Source organism: Oryctolagus cuniculus, chromosome 15 (assembly GCF_964237555.1).
Source record: "Oryctolagus cuniculus chromosome 15, mOryCun1.1, whole genome shotgun sequence".
NCBI lineage: Eukaryota > Metazoa > Chordata > Mammalia > Lagomorpha > Leporidae > Oryctolagus > Oryctolagus cuniculus.
Genome location: NC_091446.1, coordinates 6,411,871 through 6,438,515, shown reverse-complemented (window position 1 = coordinate 6,438,515; position 26,645 = coordinate 6,411,871). Strand labels below are relative to the sequence as shown.

The 26,645-nt window shown below is 55.3% G+C and overlaps 1 protein-coding gene across 14 annotated transcripts in view; it reads right to left on the bottom strand.

Moving 5' to 3' along the window:
- CTBP2 (C-terminal binding protein 2) overlaps nucleotides 1-26,645 on the bottom strand; it is a 124,567-nt gene that overhangs the window by 61,131 nt on the left and 36,791 nt on the right. For 10 of the 14 annotated variants that reach the window (XM_051833531.2, XM_051833533.2, XM_070057082.1 and 7 more), the window contains exon 2: nucleotides 20,188-20,289. The exons of 2 other annotated variants lie outside the window; for them this stretch is intronic. The gene's annotated coding sequence lies outside the window, so the exon portion shown is untranslated. Of the gene's footprint in view, nucleotides 1-19,340; nucleotides 19,468-20,162; nucleotides 20,290-26,645 lie in introns of those variants that run through there. 2 more of the 14 variants (XM_070057086.1, XM_070057088.1) reach the window with 2 other exon arrangements.

Sequence of the window (26,645 nt, the reverse complement as noted above, 5' to 3'; positions counted from 1 at the left end):
AGCATGCCGTTCACCAACCAAAGCGGCGAGGACCCCGATCCACCCAGATGACCTGGACGTGGTGGAATCTCCTTCTCATGGAAATCCCTTAGAGACTCCAGCTGCCCGACATCACCAGCCCTCGTAATCCTGTCTCCCTACTGCGTGGTGCGATCCCCACCATCAACCTTGGAGAGCAGCGCCCAACAAGGAGGCCCACCCAGGGAAGAGACAGGTGCCTGCCTGAGCTCTCCTCGCCCTCTGCGGGGACCCCCAAGCCCGGGGATGGACATGAGCTAAACGCTGCAGCTGAGCCCCGGCTGGCGCCGCCCCTCCTGCCCCAGCTGGGTCCGTCTGGGTGCCGTCTCGGGGACACAGAGGCCGTGCTCCACTTTCTCCAACAGAACACGAATAAGAGCTCTCACAAAACGTGCATTTATAATTTAAAGCCAGCCGAGAGCTACATAGCATTTCAGGGCCCGATAATTCGCTGAAAAACACTTCCTTGCTTTAAAATATTTGCGCTTGACAACACATTTCAGACGAGAAGAAGAAGTGCTTTCGCCCAAGAGCGCTGAAAAGGGAAACAGCACGGAGGGGCTGCGTTTTTAGACATCTGGAGGGTCTGAGAGCAGAAACGTGAAGTCAGGGTCACAAAACTGCCGGCGGAACAGACAGAATCTCTTGGCTGACCACGCTCGAGCGCTCCAATCCAGAAGCAGCAGGTCCGAGGGCTGCAGGGTCACAAGAGCTTCCTGATGGTGACCCTGTCACCCCAGGGCCACCGTCGTGCGCCCAGCACGGCTCCTGCGCGCTACACCGTCCCCCAGTGGCTGCTGTGCCCCAGAGGACAGTCCTGGCTGGACCCTGACACATAGCAGGCACCTCCTGACTACCTGCTCCATAAGGGAGCCAGCACCGACCGGCCGCTCAGGGACCCCCCGTGATGGCTGGGACCCCGCCAAGGCCACACTTATCCAGTCCTTTGGGAGTGTTCCCACTGGGTGTCACCCTGCACCAGCCCTGGGGGCAGCTTCAGGAGAAACTGTCCTGGATGACCACCCACCGGGCTTGCTACAGACTGAAAACATCTAGTGTGGGCGGGGCAAGAGAGGGAAGCAAAACCGGGATCCCCTTCACATGCGGAGGGATGCGGCTGACGCAGAAGACAGGCAAAGAAACCTGCAAGACGAACTGAGCCACGTGCGCGAGCTGCAGAGAAAGGCGTGGAAAACAGCGGCCGAAGAGAAGGTGATGGGGCCAGCAGCGTGGTGCAGTGGGCGAAGGCTCAGCCTTTGACGCCGGCATCCGTGAGCACGGGTTTGAGTCCCGGCTGCTCCTCTTCCAATCCAGCTCCCTGCTGATGCGCCTGAGAAAAGGAAGATGGCCAAAGGACTCGGGCCCCTGCCACCCACGTGGGAGACCTGATGAGTTCTTGACTCCTGGCTTCGGCCTGTCCCTGACCCAGTCCCAGCCACTGCAGCCAATTGGGGAGTAAACCAGTGGACAGAAGTTCTCTCTCTCTCTCTGATACTCTTTCAGATAAATCAATCTTTTTTAGAAAAGTAGTTGACGTTGGTATAAAATGATTCTGCTATTTTTTTTTAAATATTTATTTATTTGAAAGGCAGAGAAGAGAGAGACAGCAAGCGCTTCTACACTGCTTCACTCCCCAGATGGCTGCACTGGCTGCGGCCAGGCTGAAAAGAAGCTGGGAGCCTGGAATCTGTCCAAGTCCCTCATATGGGAACAGAGGCCCAAGCACTTGGGCCACCATCTGCTACTCTCCCAGGCACATGGGTAGGGAGCTGGATCAGAAGCAGAGCGGCTGGGATGCAAAGCAGTACTCCGACACTAGATGCCAGTACTGTACGCGGGAGCCTCCCCAGCGGTGCCGCCATGGCAGCCCCGGTTTCCATAATACACATTTTTCATGAACTTTGTCAAGATCCCTTGTAGGCTCAGATTTCAAATATTTGTGGTACCAAAATCACCCTATCTTCTACTTCAATTTTCTAAAGATTCTGGAAGTGTCTTCCTAAGTGTGAGATTTCATGGGCAAAATATGGTCAAGGATGGCTGCTCAGAGAACTGGGCAGATGAGGAGGAGTGAACAAACGACGCTGGTCCCAGGTCAGCAGCAGGAGCAGGGCTGCGTCGTGTATCTATTCCTGCCAGCCCGGGAGGACGGGCTCTTTATCATCCTCTTGTTTAAGCAGGACACTGAGGCACAAAGGAAACGGGCCTTCTCCCCACGGCCCCACAGCCACTGATCAGCACAGGCAGGACGCCTGTCCAGGCAGCTGCACTGTGCTGCCAAGACAGACAACTAAACACAAGGGGCACGGGGACCCCGCTGCGGCACAGCAGGTGAAGCTGCCACCTGCACAGGGCACCCGGTATGGGTGCCAGTTCAACTCCTGGCTGCTCTGCTTCTGATCCAGCTCCCTGCTAATGGCCTGGGGAAAGCAACAAAGGATGGCCCAGGTGCTGGGGCCCCTGTACCCGCATGGGAGACCCAGATGAAGCTCCTGGCTCCTGGCTGTTGCAGTCATTTGGGGAGTGAACCAGAGAATGGATATTTCTCTCCCTCTCTCTACCTCTTCCTCTCAAACAATTTTTTTAAAACAAAACCAAAAGCACAAGGGACATGGCTTACACAGACTCCAAGGACAGACAAGTGCAGGCTCCCATTCTAGGAACCTGGGTGTGCACAGGTGCCCAGAGGCAATGCAGGGTAAGGAAGTGTTGGAAAACCCCCCCATCCCCATGTATCTTCTCTGTCCTGACCAAAGGGGACGCACCAGGCAGGATTCTCTCCTGGAGAGCGGAGCACAGAGCCCTCTGTGTGCCCAGGGACTGTCACAGGCTCTGCGAGGACAGGAAGCCTGTCAGTCCACTTTGTCTTCACAGAACTTCTGCGCGGCTCCCTCTGCAGGCAGCACCCAAGTGACCAGCAGGTTTATCAAGATTCAAAAACTAGCATAGAGCCCCAGCTGCTCCACTTCCAATCCAGCTCCCTGCCTGTGCGCTCGGAAAAGCGATGGAGTACAGACGGGAAATCGCTGTCTCTCCCTTTTTGTCACTCTGCCTTTCAAATAAATAATATTAAAAATTTGTTACAGAACCTTGGGGGGGGGGGGCTGCAGGGGTGGGAAAAAACCTGTCCAAATTCCGCTCACTACAGAACCAAATTTCCCCCAAGGCTGCTTTTACGGTTCTATTCACAAAAGAACATGCAATGTTGAACAGTATCCCTTTAAGACAAACATTCTACTTGTGTTATTTCAAACTGTGAAAGCATCATTTGAAAAATTAGTTATTCCCCTACTACTGGATGCTTTTTTTTTTTTTTTTTGAAGAAAATACTGGAGTACTAAAGCTTTCTGGGCACCGGCTGGGGGTGGGGAATTCCTAGGTCAAAGGGCATGGGAAAGGGGATCCGTTTCCGTGTTTGTCTGAAGACGCAGACTGAGGACTTTGAGGTGACGATCTATGACAGCCCCTGACTCACCTACCTGCTTGCCCTGAGCGGTGGGCACAGACCAGGATGGACAGACAAGCAAACACGTGGGCACAGGGCTAGGGCAGTCTCGTCCTCCTGGGGTTGGCTCTAAAGCAGCATGTCATCGGCCCGTGGAGTACACGGAGGTGGCTACGTGGCTGGGTGGCGGGCACCGTGTGAGGCACTTAGTGCCTCAGCCCCACCTCCCCATCCAGTGTCTCATCCTGTGGGCTTTCTCAGCAAGCACCTGCCACCTCTAACGCCGAATTAACAAACAAAAAACACAACATTTTGGAAATTCCCTGTTGACTGTGACCCCAGCATGGAGATGCCTACAGCAAGCCTGGGGCCCACAAGGCAAACAGGCTGGGCTTCCCTATAGAATTCTCCTTCCGCAGCCGTCGCAGGCTGGGCAGATCTCCAGGTACAATGTGATTACGGGATGCCCCTCCCGCCCACGGCACGCTGTCTGACTCCAAATCCCAAAGCAGGGGGCCAGTCGCCTGCCACATGCGGATCTGGCCATGGCCACGGCCTTCCTGACCGGCACCCAGGCTGCCCTGCCCCCGCCCCTGCTTTCAGGCACAGCTGGGTGGGAACTCGCTGACCTAATATCACTGGACAGATAATTCCTCGCCTCGGGGAAAACCCCGCTGAGCCCATGCATCTGCCATTTCCAATCTATGCGGGGCTGAGCGGGAAGCTGGGTGGGGCGCGGAGCAGGAAGCACCCACAGAGCAGCAACGCTCTGCAGCTCCACCTGTTGGGAGTCTCGGCTTTGTGTTGGAAAACTAAATCATCTCCAGCCTGCACGGCAGAAAATAATTGAATTAAAGAGTTGCCATAACTCATTCAAGTGATATGAAGTCATCCAGTGGGGAGCAAGAGAGTAGACAAGGCAGACACTGCTATGAAAATTCACGATAGCGAGGGAAAACAGCAATAGAATGTGGTTCAAAGGACAGATGGGACTTCCCTAATTGTCCCCAGATTCCTAGCAGCAGGGGTGGCAACTAAATGGTTTCAATTAAAAGTTAAAGAAACGGGAAAAGCAGGCGGTAAGTTATGCCTGATAAGGCTCACGGATGCTTTGTCCTGTTTTCATACAGCCAAGTGTCAATGGCACATGAGCCAATAAGCCATCCCAACATGTCACCATGACAAGGTGACAAATCAATCTGTCTGTCAAATACGCTGTCATGAACACTCGCGTGAGAGGAAAGGCGCCAGGCGTGAGCCAGCGTCAACGCAGGGCCCCCTCCGTCTGCCCAAGCGGCTTCCTGGGCACGGGCCCTGCCCCTGCAGACGACGGAGGGGAAGGCAGCAAGCAGCGCGGAGAAGCCACCCCGGCGAGGCCATCCCCCCGACGGGCACGGACCCTCCCGGAGAGGGCCGCAGCCGGCGTCACGAAGTGAACTCCAGTGTGCAGATGGGGCTCCAGCTGGCTCCAGCACCACGCGACAGCAGGCAGGGAGTGAACAGGACCCCAAAGCCGGAGTCCTCGGCGGGGACAGCGCACGCCAAGGGACGCTAGGCACTGCCTGGAGACACTCTGGGGTGGGGGCACCAGGCGTCGACGGGGTGGTGCCAGGGGATGCTGTCACCCACCCTGCAAGGCACAGGACAGCCCTGACGGGAAACACACCAGGCGAGAGAAACCTGGCCCACTGGCAGCAGGACGCGGAGCATCCGAAGAACTGTTAGTGCTGAGAACAGACCCGGCTGGTCGGAGGCGAGTCAGCTTCTCGTCCACCCGAATCAAAAAGGTGGCTGAACAGCGCGTCCAACAAAGCCAAGAGCCAGCGCTCAACACCGGCGAGAGGAATGCGGCGTCTGACGTGTGGCAGGGCCGGGTGCAGCGTCCTGAACCTGGGGTTCAGGAGCCAGAGCCAGGCCCGAGACGTCAAGACCCGCTGATGTGGCAACAGGCGGCCCTGCCAGGGTTCCAGGTGATGCAGAAGGGACAGACAGGAGCCCACCTGGCGAGGCAGGTAGGAGGCCCTCATCCCAGTGCAGAGTCGGCCGGAACCCCACCCCACACACCCTCGTGAGTGTCGTGGGTACCAGGCTAGCACAGCGGCACGGCCACCATCAAGCCCTTGAAGGACACCACCCCTGCAGGAGTTGGGCAGCCCCGTGCACGCGAGGTAGCCCCAAGCGTCCAAGCCTCAAAGCGCAGGTGTGGACAGCAACAGGGTCTGGTTACCACGGTGGAGGCAGGCGCTGAGCTGTGCAGACTTATCTCTCAGTTCACAACAGCTCTGTGGCGACCTCCTGTTTAGGCCAAGATGAACCTACCCAGGATTCGGGAGTCCTCAGTCCACTAGGACGTCTGGCCAGGGCTTCATCTCTGGACAGCGCGCCCAAAGGAGGACCAGAACAGCGTGCCCAGGGAGTTGCGGATCTTTCTCCCCCCTCATCTTATGGTTTGTGTCCCCCTTGTCCGAAACAAACCACACAAGACAAACTCCCACAGCAAAGCAGTGCACGTGGATCAGAACAGAAACTCTGGGAATAAATAAGAATGTGAGTGAGCCTTAATCCTGCACTTCCACTGTTACTTAAATTGCGTTGCTGCGATTGGTCTCAACGCGTCCCTCTTCTGCGAGCAGGACAGAGAAAGCAAAGGCACCAACGTCGGTGCTGCGTCTCATCCCCGGGAGGAAAGGCCCCAAAATATGGGAAACGGAATGAAGACTCACACCCGCGTTTTATGGTGCTTCCCGTGTGACCGACTGGAGGCCAAAGCCCAGAATCGACTACCGACCAACACTTCCTCCATGCAGGCCCTTGGCTGACCACCAAGCAGAGGCAACGGAGGAAAGTCACCACCAGAACACAGATCCCACTCGTGGCTGATTCCAGAGCTAAGTGCTGGGAACTGTCTACAGGGTCGGCTCTGCCTGATGAATTCTCTCGTCTACACCAGACAATCATGTATATGAAGGTTATTTAAAAAAAAAAAAAAAAAAAAACACACAGCAAGAAGGCCAACTTAGCTTAAGAAATACAAAAGTCTATATAGCGTGAAATATCTCCAAGAGACTAGTTTAGTGAAGTTAACTAGTGGTTTCATAGAGGGGGCAAAGACTGAGCTACAAGAGTGCCCCAATTTCTTCAGAGAAATTAACATTTCAATCCTGTTTTTATCTAGAAGTCATTAAAGTGTGCAACATGAATTATGGGGACTGTAGCAGCGAATTAGCTCTATTCATCAGCCAAGTCCAAACACTTTAGACTGCATCTGTAATGAAAAAATAGCTCTACATTTCTATCTCTTCTCATTAAAGTAAACCAGTTCTCCCTCTCTCAGTGTATAAAAACGTCTTCTCTTCCTATAATTTATATTACCACAAGCCGGCTCACATTCTAAACTATTACAGGCCGCCAATTAATTCTTGCAGCTTTGGCCTGAAAATTTAATGAGATAGTAGTGTGTGAACCTGCTGACTCTAGATTATGTGTGTGCTCCCAGCATTCATGGTGGCATCATAAAATAATCTGACCCACCCTCGATGGGAGCGTCTCCCACTGCCAGCACCGTCAAGGCAACGTGCAACCCAGGTGTGCTCGTTCCACTCTTAACACCGACTGTACCACGGACTCGCCTCCAACTGCTTCTAGTCACCAGCCCGGGCACAGCACCGTCACCTCCCGATGCACAGTGAAGACGCTGACTACTTGAATAGGCGGAGACTGAACCTACCGCACCACAGCGCCGGGCCCAGGCGGTACTTCTTAGAGGCAGGGAGTACAGGGCACAAGAAAGCCCTCCCTCTGTCCAGCTGCAGGCATGCCCTGGGTACCCTGCACAGGTGCAGCCTGTGCCACTCCTGACTGTGCGTGCAGGCATCTGTGTGCACGTTCATGCAGGCATGCACGTCTTTCAGTAAGTGCTTGCGTGCAAACGTCTGGGTGTATGAGCCTGCACACATGTGGGTCTGTATTAAAAGTACATCTCTGTGTGCACGAGTGTGGGCACACGTGAACAGACACGTGAGCCTGTGTGTCTGAGTGTGCCCGAGGCCAGAGGCAAGGCTAACTCCAAGGCCTCTGTTGTTGCCCTCTTTGCCGAAGGTTTACTGCAAACAGTAGGTGCCAAGAGGCCAACACCAGCAGGGCAGTAAGCATTCGCTGCTCATGAAGCGTTCGTTACGCATGTTTTGTTTTGTTTTGTTTTGTGGACAGGCAGAGTGGACAGTGAGAGAGAGAGAGACAGAGAGAAAGGTCTTCCTTTTCTGTTGGTTCATCCCTCAGTGGCCGCTGCAGCCGGTGCACCGCACTGATCCAAAGCCAGGAGCCGGGTGCTTCTCCTGGTCTCCCATGTGGGTACAGGGCCCAAGCACTTGGGCCATCCTCCACTGCACTCCCTGGCCACAGCAGAGAGCTGGACTGGAAGAGGAGCAACTGGGACAGAATCTGGCGCCCCGACTGGGACTAGAACCCGGTGTGCAGGCGCGGCAGGCGGAGGATTAGCCTATTGAGCTGCAGCACCGGCCCATTACGCAGGTCTTTAAAAAATTCTTAGGGTCTGGTGTTGTGGCGAGTGGGTTAAGCTGCCTCCTACGACTGGCACCCCACATGAGCGCCGGCTCAAGTCCTGGCTGCTCCACTTCTGATCCAGCTCTCTACTAGTGCGCCTGGAAAGGCAGAGGAAGATGCCCAAGTGCTTGTACCCCTGCACCCATATAGGTGACCCAGATGGAGTTCCAGGCTCCTGGTTTGGGCCTGGCTCAGACCCCTCTGCAGGGTGAACCAGTGGATGGGAGGTATCTCCCTTTTCCTCCCTACCTCTCCGTAACTGCCTTTCATCAATAACATCTTTTTTCAAAAAAATTTATTTACTTATTTTAGAAAATTTTAACCTGATCTTGAGCTGCAGCCCTGGGCAGAGCTCTGCAGGCCGTGCAGGCCGTTCCTCCCCACGCTGCCCTGAGGACAGGCACACCACGGTCACTGAGAGCAGAGAACGGAGACAGCGTCCGGCGACTACCACACAGGGGCCCTTGCCATGTCACTTGCTGGACACTTCTGTGGACGTGGGGAGTGAGCGGCCAGGCTTGCCCCTGCCCCCACGCCTGTGACCTGACTCTCCTGGTGCCTGGACGGAGGGTGCTCAGGGGTCTGAGCTGCCCGGCCTGGGCCCTGGCTACAGCTAAGTTCAAGAGACACCTCCTGTCCGGGGCCAACAACCCCTGCCACCCTGCCCCGGAAAGCAGAGCTCCAAACTCCACACGATGCATCCAACACGTGTGCCTGACAGTCTGCATTGCCAGGCTGTGCGCAAGCAAAGGTGGAGTCTACGACAGAGTGGAGAGAAGCCATCACACCAATACCCGGTGGGGGCACTCATCCCCCAAGGTGGATGCCCAACTGTGCCCCGGCTTTGGCAAAAAGTGGAACATGATGGGTGTGTGGCCCAAACTCAGGCCCAGCTTCAAACCCCACCTCTGCTCCTGCCAGGCACCTCCAGTGCCCTCAACCTACTAGGAAGAAATAAGGATGAAGACCCCAGCCTGGCAGAGCCACAGGCACAGAATGAAGCAGTCCAGGGTCCGGCCTCTTTCCAGGGCAAGGGGCTGGACCACTCAGGGCCTCCAAATAACAGCTGACCCTGCTCCACTCTTGCTTCCCTGGCCGGGGAAGGGCTGGGACACGAGCCCCAGGCCCCAGCACTCCACTTTCCCTCTGAGCTCACCGAAGGACTCAGCCTCCCCCTGGGGGGCCTGCCACCACCTAGCTCAGGGAGAATGGGCAAGTGCCAGACAGGATCCAAGGTCAGCCCAGACCCATGGTCACTTTCTCTAACCCCTCACTCCAGCCTCAATAGGTAGGGGGTAGGAGCGTGAGGGCCCAAGACAAGACCTAAACCAGCTGTCCTGGGCTCTTCCCGGAACCAACACAATCCCAGCACACCCTGCCCAGTGTCAGCTCTCCAGCCCGATTCCAAGGCACCAGAAACTGGCCCCCAAGTTCCATACTACCCAGCCCTCAGGAAGACGCAGAAGCCTCAACGAGATCCGAACGGACTCTGAAAACCTCCCCCTGCTGAAGAACGGAAGCTATTAACCGCGCTACTGGCATGCACAGATGTTGTCTACTTCTAAAAATTCCCAAATAGATCAATTAGCATATTATAAAGAATTTACTTCCATTTTCCCCTGACAGATCATAAAAGCCAAAACACAATGCTCAGTCTGAACCGACAAGTATATATAGCAGAAGACGCTGTACTAAATGCGGACAACAGCAGAAGAAAATGGTATTTATAATGATTAGTCACCTAATTAATTCCAAGAGGAGAATGTCAAAAGCTATCAGCACATTTCTTTGGTAACAGGAGCTTAACATCAAACAAGCCACTTCTGCTCTGAGAAGGAAGTCCTGACGTGTTCCTAACATTTGTACCCGGTAGTATGGCTGTTCTAGGTTGAGTGCTAGGAACGTGTGTGGAAAAGTAAGGGGCGCACAGAATCCGGGGGTGAACAGACCCCTACAGAAGGATACCGGCTATGAACTTCAGCCTTAGTTAGGGGCTGGCGTTTGGCCTGGCAGTTAGTTAGCCTGCACCTGCATCTCTGCAGTTCCAGACTTCACAGGCGATAGCTCCAGTCTGTGGGTCCCCGCCACCCACGTGAGAGACATGGACTGGAGTCCCAGTTCCCAGCCCAGCCCCTGCAGCATTTGGGGAATGAACCAGTGGATGAGAGCTGTCCCTTTTTTCTCTTTCAAATGAGAAAGGGAGAGGGAGAGGGAGAGAAGGGGAGAGGGAGAGAAGGGGAGAGGGAGAGGAGAGAGAGGGGGAGAGGGAGAGAAGGGGAGAGGGAGAGGAGAGGGAGGGAGAGGAGAGGGAGGGAGAGGAGAGAGAGGGAGAGGAGAGAGAGGGAGAGGAGAGAGAGGGAGAGGAGAGAGGAGTCTACACAGCACAAATATGGGGCGAGTTAAATGCTGCTGGGATGGCTAGGATCGAGTCCCACCTCTGCTGTGGTCTGGCTCCTTGCTAACGTGCCGCGTGTGTGGGGGGTGGTATGTGGGGTGCTGGGGGGGGTGGGTTGTGTCAGGGGCAGCAGTACTTGGGTTCCTGCCAACCATTTGGGAGACCCAGATGGAGTTCCTGGCTCCTGGCTCAGCCTTGGCTGCTGCTGTCATTTGGGGAATGAGCCAGCTGATGGAAACTCGCTCGCTCGCTCTCTGTCTCTCTCTCTGTCTCTGTCACTCTGCCTCTCAAATAAAGAACACAATCTTTTAAGAAAGTAAACAGATAGTACAAATATGAGGGTAACTAAAAAGTTCATGGAAAACTTGAATTAAATGTTTATTTTCGTGGCAAACTTTTTTTTAAAAATCCACTCCCTGCTTTCTCATAGTATGCATTTTCTATGAACTTTTAGAAGTATTTTCATACACGTGACTATTAAGGACATGTGTCCATGATGTGAGAAGGTTCCCAGGGTCTTGCCACAAAAAGGGGCCTGGGGGCTTGTGTTCCTTCAGCTTGGCTATGGTGGGGGTGGACGGGCTGCCAAAGGCCAGTTCCTAGGCAGACAAAGGTGGGGCGGCATTATTATCCCCTGAAACCCTGAGCAAGTCTCAGGGGAGGTGAGGATGGGGAGGAAGAACGGGAGAAAACACAGGATATAAAATTAAGTCAATGGATGCAGACCAGGCCTTCTTCCCATTCTTCCAGAATTCTTTTCCTAGACTGCAAATCACAAATCTGCATTTAAATAGAATATGTTTAACGCAGAGAAGAGGAAGCCCTGGGGGACAAAGGTAAGTGCACTCAGTAGCTATGGGGGCAATGCTGCATTTTAAATGCAGATGCTGAGGTGCTACATTTGAAATTTACTGATTACCTGTTCCAAAATGGCTGGTTATTACCACAATTCTTCCCAAATTTTCCCACTCTGATAGGTGTGTTTCTTCTACGGCCAGGACTGTTAATAAAAGTGATATTGCCTCATTCCACCAATTTAATCTTGAAAAAAGGTTCCGCGATCCAGGATCTCACAAGCCCTGGGCTCTGATAATTCCAGCCATTATTCAGTGTGAAATTCAAACAGTCTGAATTCATTAACATTGGTTGCTACAAATCTGCATTTTTAGACTTTGCCATAGAATGCAAGAGTCCAAACGCAGTGACCTGAATCTAACAGCCTTTCATGTAAGTGGCCATGCTCCCGGCTTCTCCCAGCTTGGCTGGAGGGTCAGGCCCGGTGAGCTCATCCTCGCCATGGACGAGGGGACAAGAAGGCTGGGCCGGTCTCAGGCCCTGGGTCACACTTTGCAGGGACCTCAAAAGTGATTGACAGGAGAGTGGGGGACAGGTTCCCAGGGAAGGATCCGTGTTATTAAACAGGTGTCGAGCCAGCCGGACATACCTGGGCACAAGGGTAGGAGCCTCAGGCGCAATACCAAGGTGCCAGCACCCGGCCACTGCTGGCACAGAAAGGTAACAACTAAAGGCTTCAGGGCACCCTGAACTCTTCCCGGCTTGGTTAATAAGCACAAACACCATCGCCAGGCTAACCAGCAAGGAGGCGCGGCAACAGCAACACAGCACAGAGCACAGGGTAGGTGACTGCACTCCCTGCCGCCCACCCCCTAGGCTAAACCATGTCCTGCTATCAGTGAGCCTGGAGGTGATGGTGACATCCAAGCACTACACTCAGAGGGGCTGAGGTTGCCCAAGGTCAGTGCCCTCAGAGAAGGCCAAGGGCCACCACGGAAGAAGTGTCAGAGCCCTGGGCTGCGGGAGTGAGGGGACCCAGCTCCACCCCAAAGAGCTGGGCTGCCTCCATTGCTGGGATCACAGCACACACAGAAGGCTTCCTGGTGCTGCCCTGGCGGTTCAGCGCACAAATCCTGGAGGAAGCCGCAGCCCCGCCCAGTGCCGCGGTTCAGGGGTCATTAGGGAGTCAAAGTGAATTTCAAGGGAATTTTGGAAAAGCCTGGAGTACTGCACTCTCATCAGTGCCCAGGTTCTTCCTGTGGGGCTGGGACTTGCAGTCACGCACACAGGGAGCACCCGCGTGCAGCAGCCACAGCGGGCCCTTCAAGGGGCTGCATCCACCTGCCAGCCGGGCTTTGGTGCCCAGGGGTCGGGGACATGGCTGGGCATCAGGCCGACCTCAGCCTCCCAGCACTTTCGGAACAGCGCAGCTGAGGCACAGCCCTCATCCAGGAGGCGGGCCCAAGGACAGCGCCCCAGTGACGGAGTTAAGCCCCGGCCAATGAGAACACAGCACAGCCCAGTCAAAGGGCCCCACTGCAGCTTGGGTCACCGTTAACGTGCAGGGCACATGCGCAGCAAAGCAAGGAGACACGGGCGCATTGCACACAGCTCTGCCCCAGGGTCTGCAGGCACAGCTCTGCCCCTGCAGCCTTGACACTGACACTTGCCGACTTCCACTGGATGGAGGTGTGGGAGGGCTCTGGTCTGGGTGCAAGGTGTCCAGTGCAGAGGAACTGATTAATTCACAAGCTTTTATTGGGATTCCGCTCCCAGGCGAGGTTCCCCGGTCCCAACAGAGCAGGGAGCCAGAGATTGGGAGAGCTCCTTTTATAGATTCAGGGCCATGGGGGTTAAAGGTTGAGGCGGGTCTGACCCTCATTGGTTGACCTTTAGGCACTGGCGGGGACCTTGACAAGGACTTTTCTTCCCCAGAAGTGCGGGTAGGACTCTCCATTCCCGGGAGTATAGGCCTTCCCTCCTTGCGGATCCCAAAGCTACCACTGGGGGTACTGAGCTAACAGTGAACACGGGGTCACAAGGGACAGGGGCCACCCCTTGTACTCAGGGAACACAGCGGCTGTGGGGATGGTGGTGACAGAGACACAGAAGAGAGAAATGGCCAATAGCAGCTAGATCCAAGGTCTCCCAGGCCATGGACCCTACCCCGCCCCTGTACTTCCTACCCAGCATTTTTTAATCTTCCAGACTTCCTGGAAGTCCATGTTCAGTCAGCATGCGGGCTGGACATCTGAACAGAGAGGCTTTCCAGTAACCTGGCACTGCCCAGCTCCTGGCCAAGTTCCCCAGCGGGCAGGGGCAACCCTGCCCGAGGCCCAGGGACTCTGCCACCCTCTCTGTGGCCTTGCCCCCAGCGTTCCCTCCCACAGGAAAGTGATCTGCCTGGCCCGAGTAGCAGGTCACACCCTCCCAGGAAAACAAAGCGTTCCTTTGAGGGGGCAAGGTATAGCCCGCAGGGAAAAGGTGTCGCATTACAAGGCAAGGAACCGGATCCCTGAGCCGCCCTTTCCGGCTTTCCACAATCTACACTGAGAGATGGCTCCGGTGAAGGGTGAAGAGAGGCCCACCTCAGGGACGGCGTGGGAGCCTTTGCGGTCACCTCCTGCAAGCACACAGCTCCAGTGCGTTCTACAGGCAGATGCTCTGAACTGTGCATCCAAGGGCCGTGTGTCTTTACCCTTGCACGTACACATTTTTCCCGAACGTTCTATCTTCTGCCACATATAATTAACAGGTTGTTGCTGTTTCTTTCAAACAGTACACTGCCGAGAAACTGATTTGTTTGCGCAGTGAGCCTAAAGAAATCACGCTATGAAATATGTATCAATGCCACTGTTCGGAATGCGTCTTGGGATAAGTAGAGAAAAACGTTCTGTTTTACCAACTCAAACAGGCGTCCACTCAAGGAAGCACACACACAAACACGACGACGTTCACAGCCATCTCCTCTAAAACCTGCTATTTATCCTTAACTGGTGCAAGTCTAGGGAAGCATAATCGCCACACGGGAAGAATGAATTCCAAGAGCATCCAGTTAACAAAGAAGTCTTATAGTTAAGAAGTCTTATAGTTAAGAGCAGGAGGCCAGGTGGAAGTTGCCAGAGTTTGCCAAAAGTAAATGAAGTAATGAAAGTAAATGAATCGATCGATCAATAAAGCAAACCTGATCTGTTGGTGTTAGACAAGGTGGGAGCCAGTGAGGAAAGAAGCCACAGGCCGCAGCACCCCTCTCTACCCCAGATGAAAACCCCAGGCTGGGACACACCTTCCGCCCAGGACGACAAGTTCTCCACGGCATCCCCAAGGGTCAACTTTAGAAAACACATCTGAGTTTCTGCTTTAAAAACAATCGTCGGGAGAGGACTGGTCACGAAAAAAAGGCGAGCACCCAGGATCTTTCAACACCAGGTGGGCCACTGCTGCAGGCAGCACAGTGCCTCCAGCCAGCATGTCTTTAGGGGCGGGCGCTGGCCTCAGCAGCTGAGTTTCCAGCTGCGACCTATACTGGAGCGCCCGGGTTCCAGTCCTGCCTCCAAGTCAGGTTCCAGCTTCCAGATCAAACACATCAAGGGGGGCAGCAGGGGAGTAACTGAGTCCCCGCCCTACGTGGGAGACTGGGATTGAGTTCCGGCTACAGCCCCAATTGGGGGCTGTTACAGGCATTCGGGGCAAGAACAAGATTGGGAGCTCTCTCTCTCAAATAAAATGAAATTTTAAACATAACTTTTAAGATGCATTTTATTTATATGAAAGGCAGAGTTAGAGAGAGAGAGAGAGAGAGAGCGAGAGGAGAAAGATCTTCCATCCCCAAATGGCCTCAGTGGCTGAAGCCAGGAGCCTGAACACCATCTGGGTCTCCCACATGGGTGGCAGGGGCCCGCACTGGAGCCATCTTCCACCGCCTTCCCAGGTGCATTGGCAGGGAGCTGGCGTGGGGCAGCCAGGACTCTAACTGATGCTCGTACAAAACGCTGGCATAGCAGGCATCACCGTAACCCACCGTGCACAACGCCAGCCCCTGAACATCACTCCCGCGGCACTGGTAGCTGAGGGTGTGGCCACCTGTTGACAGCACTGATGGCCCTCAAAAGTGAACCCTGACAAACCGCGCCCCCTACCAGCTCCGGGAGGCAGTGTGCATGTTCTCCCACAAACAACTAGAACCGCCTGAAACCAAGACCATGACTTCAAAAGAAAGTTTTCAGCCTAACACTTTCTAAGCGTGGCAATAAAACCAGCAGAGGAACTAGATAACACCAAAGAAAAAATCTACAGAAAGAAATAACCTTTTCCTCTTCTATTAGTCACACACAGTGACCCTCGATCCCCAGCACTTCCACAGAAAAACCCATTTCTCTGCCCCCACCCTGCACACTCACAGATCCGTCACCAAGACCAGAGACGGGGTGGTCAACAGAAAGCATGGTTCCCTGTGGTGTGGCCTCTGTTGGCTTCTTCCCTCCCTCCCTCCCCATACACTCAAGCCTGCGGACAAAGGCACTGAGTGGTCACTGTCATTTGCCTCGGGTCGGTCCCAATGGGACAGCCATTCCTGAGCTCAGAGGGGCCACAGCCGGGCAGGGACCCCTGCTGCCAGGCCTCTGTAGGGGGCTTGCTCAGGTCCCCGGGCAGAGGGACCCTCTCTATGCAGCAGCACTGCCTGCAGCCACACCCACAGGGGCAAGGACCCAAGGACCCCAGCGCTGCCGTCTCACACGGCGGGGGCAGGGTCTGGCGCCATTACACACCTGAGAAGATGATCTGCGAACAGCGGCAATCCCAGGAAGTCACAAGCGAGTCACACCGCCGCGGTGCTTCTGGACGGGCGGCCACCCGTCTGGGGTCACAGCAACAGAGCCTGAACCTCAGTCCGCCGCGTGCTGCCGAGCAGATCCCAGGAGCACTGAGCTCTTCACTACCCAGCCAGGTCACGCCCTGCCCGGTGCTCAGTGGGAGCTCAACTCCCAGGCCCCGGGCAGGAGGGCGGTGTGCCCTACCCTCCAGGAGGCAGAGAGTTCAGCAGTCCCACCCTGGCCAGCAGACCCAGGAGGCAGAGGGAAAACCTAGACCTCCTGCTGCTCCAGTTCCTCCCTACTGCGCCAAGCCACTTTGATTAGGAAGAGCAGCTGGGGCGGGTGGGAGGAGGAGACCTGCCCTAACACCCAGACACCCAGGGAGGAGTCGGGCCTGGACCCCGTGTGACTCCCGACCACTCAACAAGAAGGGCTGGGCCAGAGCCTGACCCGGATTCTGAGCTTAAGGACGAAGGCTGGACCAACAACACTTCCACGTCACCTGGGAGTGCGGCTCCCACATGCTTGGATTCCAAAGCACAGCCAGCATCCCAAAGGCTTGGGACTAGAATGCAAACAAGAAGCAAGAGCTCATGGGGCCGGCGCTGTGGCGCAGCCGGTTAACGCCCTGGCCTGAAGGGCTGGCACGGAGGCCAGTCCCCCCCCCCCCCCCCCCCGGCTGCTCCTCTTCCGATCCAGCTCTCTGCTGTGGCCTGGGAAAGCAGTGGAAGATGGCCCAAGTCCTTGGGCCCCTGCCCCCACGTGGGAGACCCGGAAGAAGCTCCTGGCTTCAGATCGGAGCAGCTCCAGCCATTGCGGCCAATTGGGGAGTGAACCAGCGGATGGAAGACCTCTCTCTCTCTCTGCCTCTCCTCTCTGTGTAACTCTGCCTTTCAAATAGATAAATAAAAATAAAAAACAAGAAGCTCCCGCTCAGGCTGTGCCCTGACCCTGGCCCCACCACGAGGCGGCTCCAGCACCTCAGGTGTCCTTGCCCAGTCCCAGCCTCCTGGCCCTGCACCTCGCCCCTGCGTTGTCACTGCCACTGGTGGGAAAACAGGAGCAGGGTCACAGGTCAGAGCAAAAGCCAGGGGATGATGCCCTGTGTGGCTGAGCACTCCTGATGCCAAGGCCCAGGACACAGGCCAGCGTGCCGGGGCCAGCGTGACCACGGCCAGACCCGTCCCCTGCTCCACAATCAACACAAGACCCCAAGGTTTCAGTCTACAGGCAGCACGATGCTTTCCCTCTGCATCGGCCCTGCCGGGAACAGGCCAGTAGCCCAGTGGTCAGTCAGTGACCTCCAAGGCCACACTCCCTGCCTGCACACCACGCCAGCCCGGCTCCCTCGGCAGAGGGCAGCAGGGCCTTGTTCACCACTAAGTGCTGAGTCCCCAGCACCCTGCCACCTCCAGGGGCCTTGTCAAGCGCAATCTGTCAGAATGAGGCAGTGTGCGTGGGCAGCGGATCCCCCATCCCGGCTCTGGGAAGCCACAGCCTCAGCTGTTCTCCCACCACCGTGTCACGGAGTCAAAGCTGGGGGTTCTGACCGGCACTTCCGTTCACCCCGAGACGTTTAACCAGAAGTGCTTGTTCCCTGGCACTTCTGTGAAATTCCAAGTTACCCGGGCGCTGCTGCTGCTGCTGCTGCTGCTTAAGAACAAAATGGGCCAAGAGGAACCGCGACCACCAAAACCGACGCTGGCCAGGCAGGTGCCCCGGCTTCCCACCGCGACAAAACAAACAGCCAAGAGTCAAGGCGGGCGGAGACGCAGCAGAGCCAAAGGTGGCCTGCCATCACTCACGACAAAACGTGCCTGGGGGGGGGGGGGGGGGACAGAATGCAGAAGCTGTGAAGTTCTTAAAAGCCAAGGCCACAAACCAAACTATCAACTCTGGTACGACAAGAAGGGAACACTATGAAGTTAGGACACACTCAGGACCACTAAGGTGACAACAGCCAGGAAGACATGGTTCCAGTGACCCAAAGGTTGCCATTATGAGGTCATTACAGGTTTCTAAAATCCCTGTGAGCTCCTGGGGAGAAATCAACATGCGGGCCTTGTTTTGGCCCCCACCTGGCACTCTCCGTCACCTGCAGCTCGGAGCACAAGAGATCCACAAAGACAGCTTTCTGGGCAGCTTGAGAACCCTGCCAGAGGGTCCGAGGGAGTCAACCTGCGTGCTGGGGCGCAGCCAGGCCGCAGGGCCACAGCCAAGCTGCTCCGGGAGACAGGTGAGGCGCAGGCGCCCGTCTGGATGGCAGAGCTCAGGCGTCAGGCGCAGAAGTGGGGTCCACAGGAGCATCATCAGGACAAAAAGTGCTCGCCCCGCTGCCGGGGCAGGAACATGGCTACACTGCCTGGGCATCCTGGGCAGGTTCTAGCGCCCAGGTGTCTCTAAGACAATGGGCAAGGCCAGGAAAGAAAGAGGTCGGCCTGGAAAGGCAGAACGGATGAGCAAGGCTGCGAGTTCCCTTCCCAAAGACCCCCCCTAGTCTCCTGTTCTCCGCAGCCCAGATCCTTACTTGCCCCAGGGTTCCTGAGGGACCCCCTGACCCCCGTAAGTAACCAGATGCGAGCTCTGTGACCTGTGACCTGCCCCGCAAGCCCTGATGCAGCCCTCAGGAAGGTCTCAATGTGTCCATCAAGTTCAACCTGCTGGAGGGGTTCCTGGAGCCCACCCAGGCTTCCAGCCCAGGGGCACCCAGCAGGGGTGCTGTCTGGGGGGCCTGGGTGTGGGGCAGGTGGCCCTGCTCCAGGGGAAAAGGAGGAAGGTACCCCAAGACTCTCTCCCGGTCCACAGGCCACTGTGCCGGCTGGGATCAGCCTGAGCCAAGGCTCGGCCCCCTAGGGCAATCAGCATCGGTGCCCATGGAGCATTGCTGAACTCCAAGGCTCCTTCCGTCTTCAGCAACTCCAGACACCAGGCCCCAGGCCCAGGGCGATGACCCTCACCTTCCTCGGAGCAGGGCTTAGCCCCGCCCCACAGGGTCTGACTCAGAGTAGGCTTGATGTTTACGCACATGTCTTTTCTTACTTTTGAATGATACTGTTAGCTCCCGGAGAAAGTGCTTTTGTAAAAAGCAATATGCTTATAAATAAAAATCAATCCAAGCCGGCGCCGTGGCTCAATAGGCTAATCCTCCACCTTGCGGCGCCGGCACACCGGGTTCTAGTCCCGGTTGGGGCGCCGGATTCTGTCCCGGTTGCCCCTCTTCCAGGCCAGCTCTCTGCTGTGGCCAGGGAGTGCAGTGGAGGATGGCCCAGGTGCTTGGGCCCTGCACCCCATGGGAGACCAGGAAAAGCACCTGGTTCCTGGCTCCTGCCATCGGATCAGCGCGGTGCGCCGGCTGCAGCGGCGGCCATTGGAGGGTGAACCAACGGCAAAGGAAGACCTTTCTCTCTCTGTCTCTCTCTCTCACTGTCCACTCTGCCTGTAAAAAAAAAAATAAATAAATAAATAAAAATAAAAATAAAAATAAAAATCAATCCCACCAGAAAAGCTGCCACTTCGTGATTCTGAGTAAAATCCACATTTTATGAAAAATGGCTAAAGGCATGTTGAAAGGTGAACTCCCAAACCTGGCTTGGGGGGGGGGGGGGGAGTGATCACCAGTCAACTTTCTCAACCTTGGCCGACACCCACGCTCCCCATCTGCTCCTCTAGAGAAAAATCGCTGTTGAGCCTAAACTACACTGATTAACTAGCAGCCATCATTCAGCAGGCGGCTTGCTTCCCCAAAGACGTCCATCTACCATGTTACGAGTGACTTGGGGTGGCAGGAGACCATTTCTCTCACTCATTTTTACTCTTTTTAATTAATATGTCAGAGTCGTAATACTATTTCCATTCCGATTTGAGTTTCCTTGTAGTATAATTTCCGTTGACTTATCTCTATAGCAGCAGAAGCAGCAAAAACCACTTTACACTGAACTATATTGCTTCAGAGTTAATTACATGTATTTTGCTTTTGATAAATGAAAATACCAGATGCATTAATTGAAAGGCAATCAATACGATCCTGCCGTGAAGACATCCCAGCGAAACACCCAGAGGCTGTCGGCCATCCACAGCCATCAACTAATTGAAAACACGTTCCGAGGGGGATTTGAGAAAACGGAACTTTTACCTGGAGATATTTCACAATAACTCACCAATATAGATCTGCCCACAAACTACAGTTCACACGATGGGCTGTCCGTCTCTCTAAGGGAACACAGCTTCATTGGTTCAAAACCATTTAAGGTGACGAGAGCCTGCAAGCAGAATGAATCAAGTCAGTGAGGTTGAAGCTGATTCTGTTTACATCTCGCCATCCTTTAACTGCATTTTTTCCAAAGCTTTCGACTCCGAGCTACCAGCGGTTATTAAACGGTTTCATTAAAAATACTATTCGTCTTGCTTTAGTCACACACCAGCTCAAATTAAACAGTAGAGCACCAGAACAAATGAGCTGTTTCCATCTATTCTGACACACAGCCAAGTGTGCAACACCAGAAGGTGGTATTGTCATCACCGTGGAAGTGTCACTTGGCGTCCCGACATCTCCGAGCAGCAGGCAAAGGGACCGAACAATCAATACCCTCACGCAAAAAATATTAAACTGTTGAGAAATATGGAATTAAAAAGTGCAATTCATAACCCTATGGTTTATAAGTGCCATTAGCATAAACGCTGACAACTGTTCATCTACTGTAACTCTGATTAACGGTGGCCGCTGTCCATTAATAGAAGGCATTTTAACTTACTACTCAAATTGATTACTCAGTTAAGAATTCAATCCTAATGTTCAATAAAATTGCACTTTCTTGGCAAATGCAATATGAAATGAGGTGATGCATTAAACAGCACTCCCATTTATTTTACTCTACATGGAATAAAGAGGAAATAGATGGTACCGTCCGCACCATCTCAACCACTTCCTACACCGCGGGGCTGTGAGAGGGGCGGGCAGCAGAGCCACCCCCACGGCCAATGGAAAAGCCATCGCCGGGGCCGCAAGCACGTCCAGCTGTCGTTTCTCCGGCAGCCTTGCCGTGAAGAAAAGATGGGCTCTCCACACTGGGGTTGCTATGCAACTGAAGCGTCCATGTGCTCGGAGCCGTAAGCCAGGCAGGGATGAACTGTCACAGCCAACCGAGCCACGTCCAACCCCAGCTGACAACCAGGACGCAAATGGCCGATTAATACACAAAAAGGTGTGAGATGACCGGATCCAGCCTACACTCCGCTACGCACCCATCCCAGCCTCGTTTTCTTAACGCAAAGCACCTCTCATCTCTCAGGATCCAGTCCCGTGACACACGAAGTAACGCTGGCCACCCTAGGCCCTCCATTCCCCGTCCAGAAGAGATCCACAACCCCGTGTTCTCGTGACTTAGTGACACAGGACACCTGTGTCCTCGACAACCAGCCCTACTTCCTGACCGGAACCAGGCCCACAGCCGAACTGTCCTGGGGACACAGCCACTCCCAACAGCACCTCCACACCACGCTGCAGCCCAAGTCCTCTGTGCCGCCAAGGAGGGGGTGCCTGGGGCGGGCTGCCTGTGATCCCAAGCCTCTCACAACACCGTGTTCTCTACTGTAGCCAAGAACCTGCTTGGGTGGGGAAGCAGAGTGTTTCCTTTAGAAACCACCTCCTGTATTTTCTGTAACCGTCCAAGTCTCTAAATGCTAAAGTCCTCGGTTACATGTTTAACCAGTCGTATCTGAACAGTGAAAGAGGGTGAGACAGAGATTAAGATGTTCCACCTGCTGGTTCACTCCCCAGTCAAGGGCTATAGTCAGGGCTGTGCCGGGCCAAAGTCAGGAGCCAGGAACTCAATCCAGGACTCCACACCGGTGGCAGGAACCCAAGTACTGGGTCATCACCTGCTGCCTCCCTGGTACCCTGGACCAGAGTGAAGGCATCGGAGCGGCAGTTTGACCCACGGCTGCACAACACCTGCCCCTCCTGATCAGGTCTCACTCACCTCTGGAATGTAAAAAGGAACCAAATATTTAAGTAACAGCACAACGGGTTTACACTCCCTGCCTTGTGTCATCTGTTCTACTATGCCAAGGGCTTCCTTTTTGCCTGTTTCCGATGTTTTGCACAGCACACACACTGCTATTTGTGGATATAGATACGTAAACAGAAGACTTGGAAAAAAGGAAGGTTAGGGGCCAGCACTGTGCCACAGTGGATTAAAGCCTCAGGCTGCAGTGTGGGCATCCCATACGGGCGCCAGTTCAAGTCCTGGCTGCTCCACTTTTTTTTCTTTTAAAGACTTATTTACTTATTATTTGAAAGGCAGAGTTGGAGAGAGAGACAGACAGACAGACAGAGATGGATTCACTCGCCAAGTGGCCACAACAGCCAGAGCTGCCCCGACCCGAAGCCAGGAGCTTCTGCCAAGTCTCTTATGCAGGTGCAGGGGCAGGCACTTGGGCATCTTCTACGGCTTTCCCAGGCCACAGCAGCCGGGACTCGAACCAGCATCCGTGTGGGATGCTGGCACTGCAGGAGGCAGCTTTACCCACTACACTGCAGCTCCGGCCACTGTAACTGCGTCAGATCAATAAAATACATCTTTATAAAGAACAAAATAAAGGTTAGAATTTCAGGACTGTAGTCCCTTTTGGAAAGAAAGGAGGACAGAGAAAAGGAAATCGGGACGGTAAAACTCAGGAGCGCCTGTGATGCGACTTCTTGGTTTCTTAATTTTTTTGACATTTTCTTAAAAGGTAGAGGCAGTGGCCAGCACTGCGGCTCACTAGGCTAATCCTCCGCCTTGCGGCGCCAACACACCGGGTTCTAGTCCCAGTCGGGGCGCCGGATTCTGTCCTGGTTGCCCCTCTTCCAGGCCAGCTCTCTGCTGTGGCCAGGGAGTGCAGTGGAGGATGGCCCAAGTCCTTGGGCCCTGCACCCCATGGGAGACCAGGAGAAGCACCTGGCTCCTGCCATCGGATCAGCGCGGTGTGCCGGTCGCAGCGCACCGGCCGCGGTGGCCATTGGAGGGTAAACCAACAGCAAAAAGGAAGACCTTTCTCTCTGTCTGTCTCTCTCACTGTCTACTCTGCCTATCAAAAATAAATTAAAAAAAAAAAAAAAGGTAGAGGCAGAGAGAGATGTCCTCCACCTGCTGGCTCTTTTCCCAGACGCCTGCAACAGCCAGGGCTGGGTGTTCAACCCAGGTCTCCCGTGTGGGTGGCAGGGTCTCACTACTTGAGGCACATCTGCTGCCTCCAGGGTGCGCACTAGCAGGAAGTCAGAATCCGAAGTGGAGGCAGGGCTCCGAGCCCAGGCACTGCACCACGGCACAGGGACGCCCAAGCAGCACTCGGCACCTGCCCAACCTCTCGTGTATCTGAAGGCAAATACAGCCACACGCTAGCATCCACCGATCGCTCATAATTTGCGATACTTCATAGTAAAATTAAACAGGGAACAGACACGCTGCCTAGCGGAAGGCTTCGCAGGTGACACTGCTCGGAACTAACTCCAAGCCGGGAATTCGGGAGAGCCTGCGGCTGCCAGGCGAACACTGCCGGCTTCTTTGGTGGATTAAGTAGATGAGAAGGCTTGGAAGACTGTCAGGATCTTTGAAGCAAGTGCCCATTGTCCTCTGAAGGTCCCGAGAAGTACCTAAGAAGGCTGGCGCTACAGAAGAGCTAAAAATCCAAAAATCCTTGTTTCAGCAGATACTTGCTGACAGTGTGGCGTGGAGCAGCCCCGAGGATTCGCCGGGGGAAATTTCCTTGGCAGGATTTCTCTAAGAACCTCCAGAGTGCACAACAAGATGCAGAAATGCCTGAGCTGATTAAAGTCACCAGAGGAGCCCAGGTGGCCGGCGTGAGTGGCAGGCAGCGACCGCGCCGCGGGGACTCGCTGCTGCTGGCCGGCACCGGGCGCCGTTCCTGGCCTGCACCACCCTCCTGGGTGTTCAACAGGCCCCGCAGAGGCTTTCGAAGCCTCTGGGGAGAGCGAGCCAGTCTGGGGTCACCTCCCCTGGGAGGGCCCCACACCTCGAGTTTTAGTTTTTAACTAAGGTAGATGTTTCTCAAAGTTACGTTCTAGGAATACAGCGAATAAATCCACTCGACCAATACCGAGCTTGGAAAACCTGCCAAGTGCCGGGGAGGAGCTCTGGGGTGGTGCTGAAGGGGCTCCCTGCGGGACAGGACCTGCCTTCACGCCGCCAATTCTGTGCTGCACACGGCACCCAAGAGGCAGCCCCTCACCATCCAAGCCGTGGAGAGAGGGAGCTCCACGGTGCAGCCAGGGGCCCTGCACGGCCACTGCACCTGCTGTAAGCACAAGGTGCTCACCCGCCTGCACCCACTCTGCATGAAGTATTCCGAACGCTGTTTCTGTCCCGGGGAAAGTGAACCCGTGAGTGTGCTCTGGACAAGGCGGCGCTCTGAATCCTGGCCTCACTCAGGTCTTAGTGGGGACGTGCAACCCAACAGACACGTGGGGCTGCCGCCAGCCGGCTCAACAGCAAGAAGACAGGGCGTGTCCGGGGAGCTCCTGGGTGCAGCAGGTCATCTAAGCAAGCACGGGCAGGGTGCAGCCTGGGTCCTCCTCTCAGGCGGTCACACCTACGATGCACCCCCCCTACCTGAATCCCAAGCTGCCCCTGACAGCAAAACCCCACATGGCCTGGGACAGCGTGGCACCCTCCCCCAAAAAAGGCCTCCCCCATGGGCCATGGAGCATGTGGCATTCTGGCTGGACGGTCACACAGAAAGTAGAAAATGACAGCGTGGCTGGGGAGCAGTGTCGGCCACACACGGGACAGGACTGGACAAGAACAGTCACTTTAGCGCATTAGATTATCCCTTCCTGGGATTCAACCCCACTCTTTGTTGCCTAGGAATAAACAAACATGATTAATTGGTTTAAAACAGTTATCCTTTATTCGGGGTGTGGGGGGAACCACCCTGAGCGCTAATTCTTCCCATGCCTCTGCAGCGGCGTCAGCATCGCGACACTTAAGGTCAAGTCGACACCTTCATTACAATCCCCCTGTGCCCAGAGCTCCAACTTCAAGAAGAAAAATGCCCTCCGGGCAGAGCCTGTACATACATGGTCTTTGTTGAGCGAGTGTTTATGGACGTTTTGTAATATTAAATACATTCAGCTGGTTTTAAGCTTTAAGAATGTGGGAAGGCCCAACAGCCAAGATTTTAGAACTCTTGTCTTCCAATATGAGGACAGCCAGCGGAAAACTGTAAGGGAAGCCTTGGACCTCTGCCACTTTTCAAAGGAAAATAAAATAGGATATTTTCCCAGTGTTGTCTCAGATGCAGCCAATTAAATGTGTCCATTCCCCCACTCCTGCCTTTCAGCTTTTGACTTTGACACACTCCAGAGCTGAGCGCCGCGAGGAGGGGGCGCTGTGCCCATGGCGCCTTCGCCCCCAAGGGCCCCTTCCCCAGAGGCCCCAGGAGGGAGACACCGGCGGTGTGGGCGTGAGAACACCAGATGGGGGGACTTGGCGGGGCCCATGCAGCAAACACGGGAAGCTACCTGAGAGATGGGTGCTGCTGACCAAGTTTACGAAGGGAAACAGAGGACCGAGAGCCGCAACCCACACACCCACGTTATCGCGTGAACTCAAGCTGCGTTCCCACCCCCAAACTGCCCAGCTGGCCGTGGAGGGGGAGGCAGCCAGTGGGAGCAACCTGACCTGAGGCCCCCAGGGGCCCAGTTGGTCACCCATGTGCCTCTGCGTAAGTGGTGGACCACAGGCCTGTTTTCAAGCCAGCCCTGCAGCTAACTCCCTAACTTAGAAAAGACAGGATGCACACAGGGGTCCTCGCCAGGGAGCCCCAACCCCTAATGCTGGCTGGGCTCAGAGACCAGGGTAAAACCCACATCTGCCTCCAAGACACCCAAAGAGGGCTCACCTCTGGCCTGTGAGCAAGCCTCACCTGCCGAACGCCCACGGGACTGGGAGAGGGGCTGGTGTCCCCAGAACGCGGCCGGGGTCCAGCAAACAGTGACTGCTGCCTGGGGCTCCAGGCAAAGGAACGCTTTCCAAGGCCCTTTCCAGCGGGCTCCCAGTGGACACCGAGTCTGTCGACAAGGGCACGAGCCCGCCGGTCAGCAGAGGGGTCTCTGGGTGTTTGGAGCACAGAGCAGCACCACGGCGAGACACAGCCCCGAGCCCACGAGCTTCGAGCCCGCCGGTCAGCAGAGGGGTCTCTGGGTGTTTGGAGCACAGATCAGCACCACGGCGAGACACAGCCCCGAGCCCACGAGCTTCGAGCCCGCCGGTCAGCAGAGGGGTCTCTGGGTGTTTGGAGCACAGAGCAGCACCACGGCGAGACACAGCCCCGAGCCCATGAGCTTCGAGCCCGCCAGTCAGCAGAGGGGTCTCTGGGTGTTTGGAGCACAGAGCAGCACCACGGCGAGACACAGCCCCGAGCCCACAGCTTCGAGCCCGCCGGTCAGCAGAGGGGTCTCTGGGTGTTTGGAGCACAGAGCAGCACCACGGCGAGACAGCCCCGAGCCCACAGCTTCGGCCTGAGACTCAATGCTGCATGGGCAGGAGCCGCTCTGCTGTGCTGCGGGAGGCAGGCAGGGGTGAGGCGGACGCCCCTCGCTCTGCAGGGGGACCAG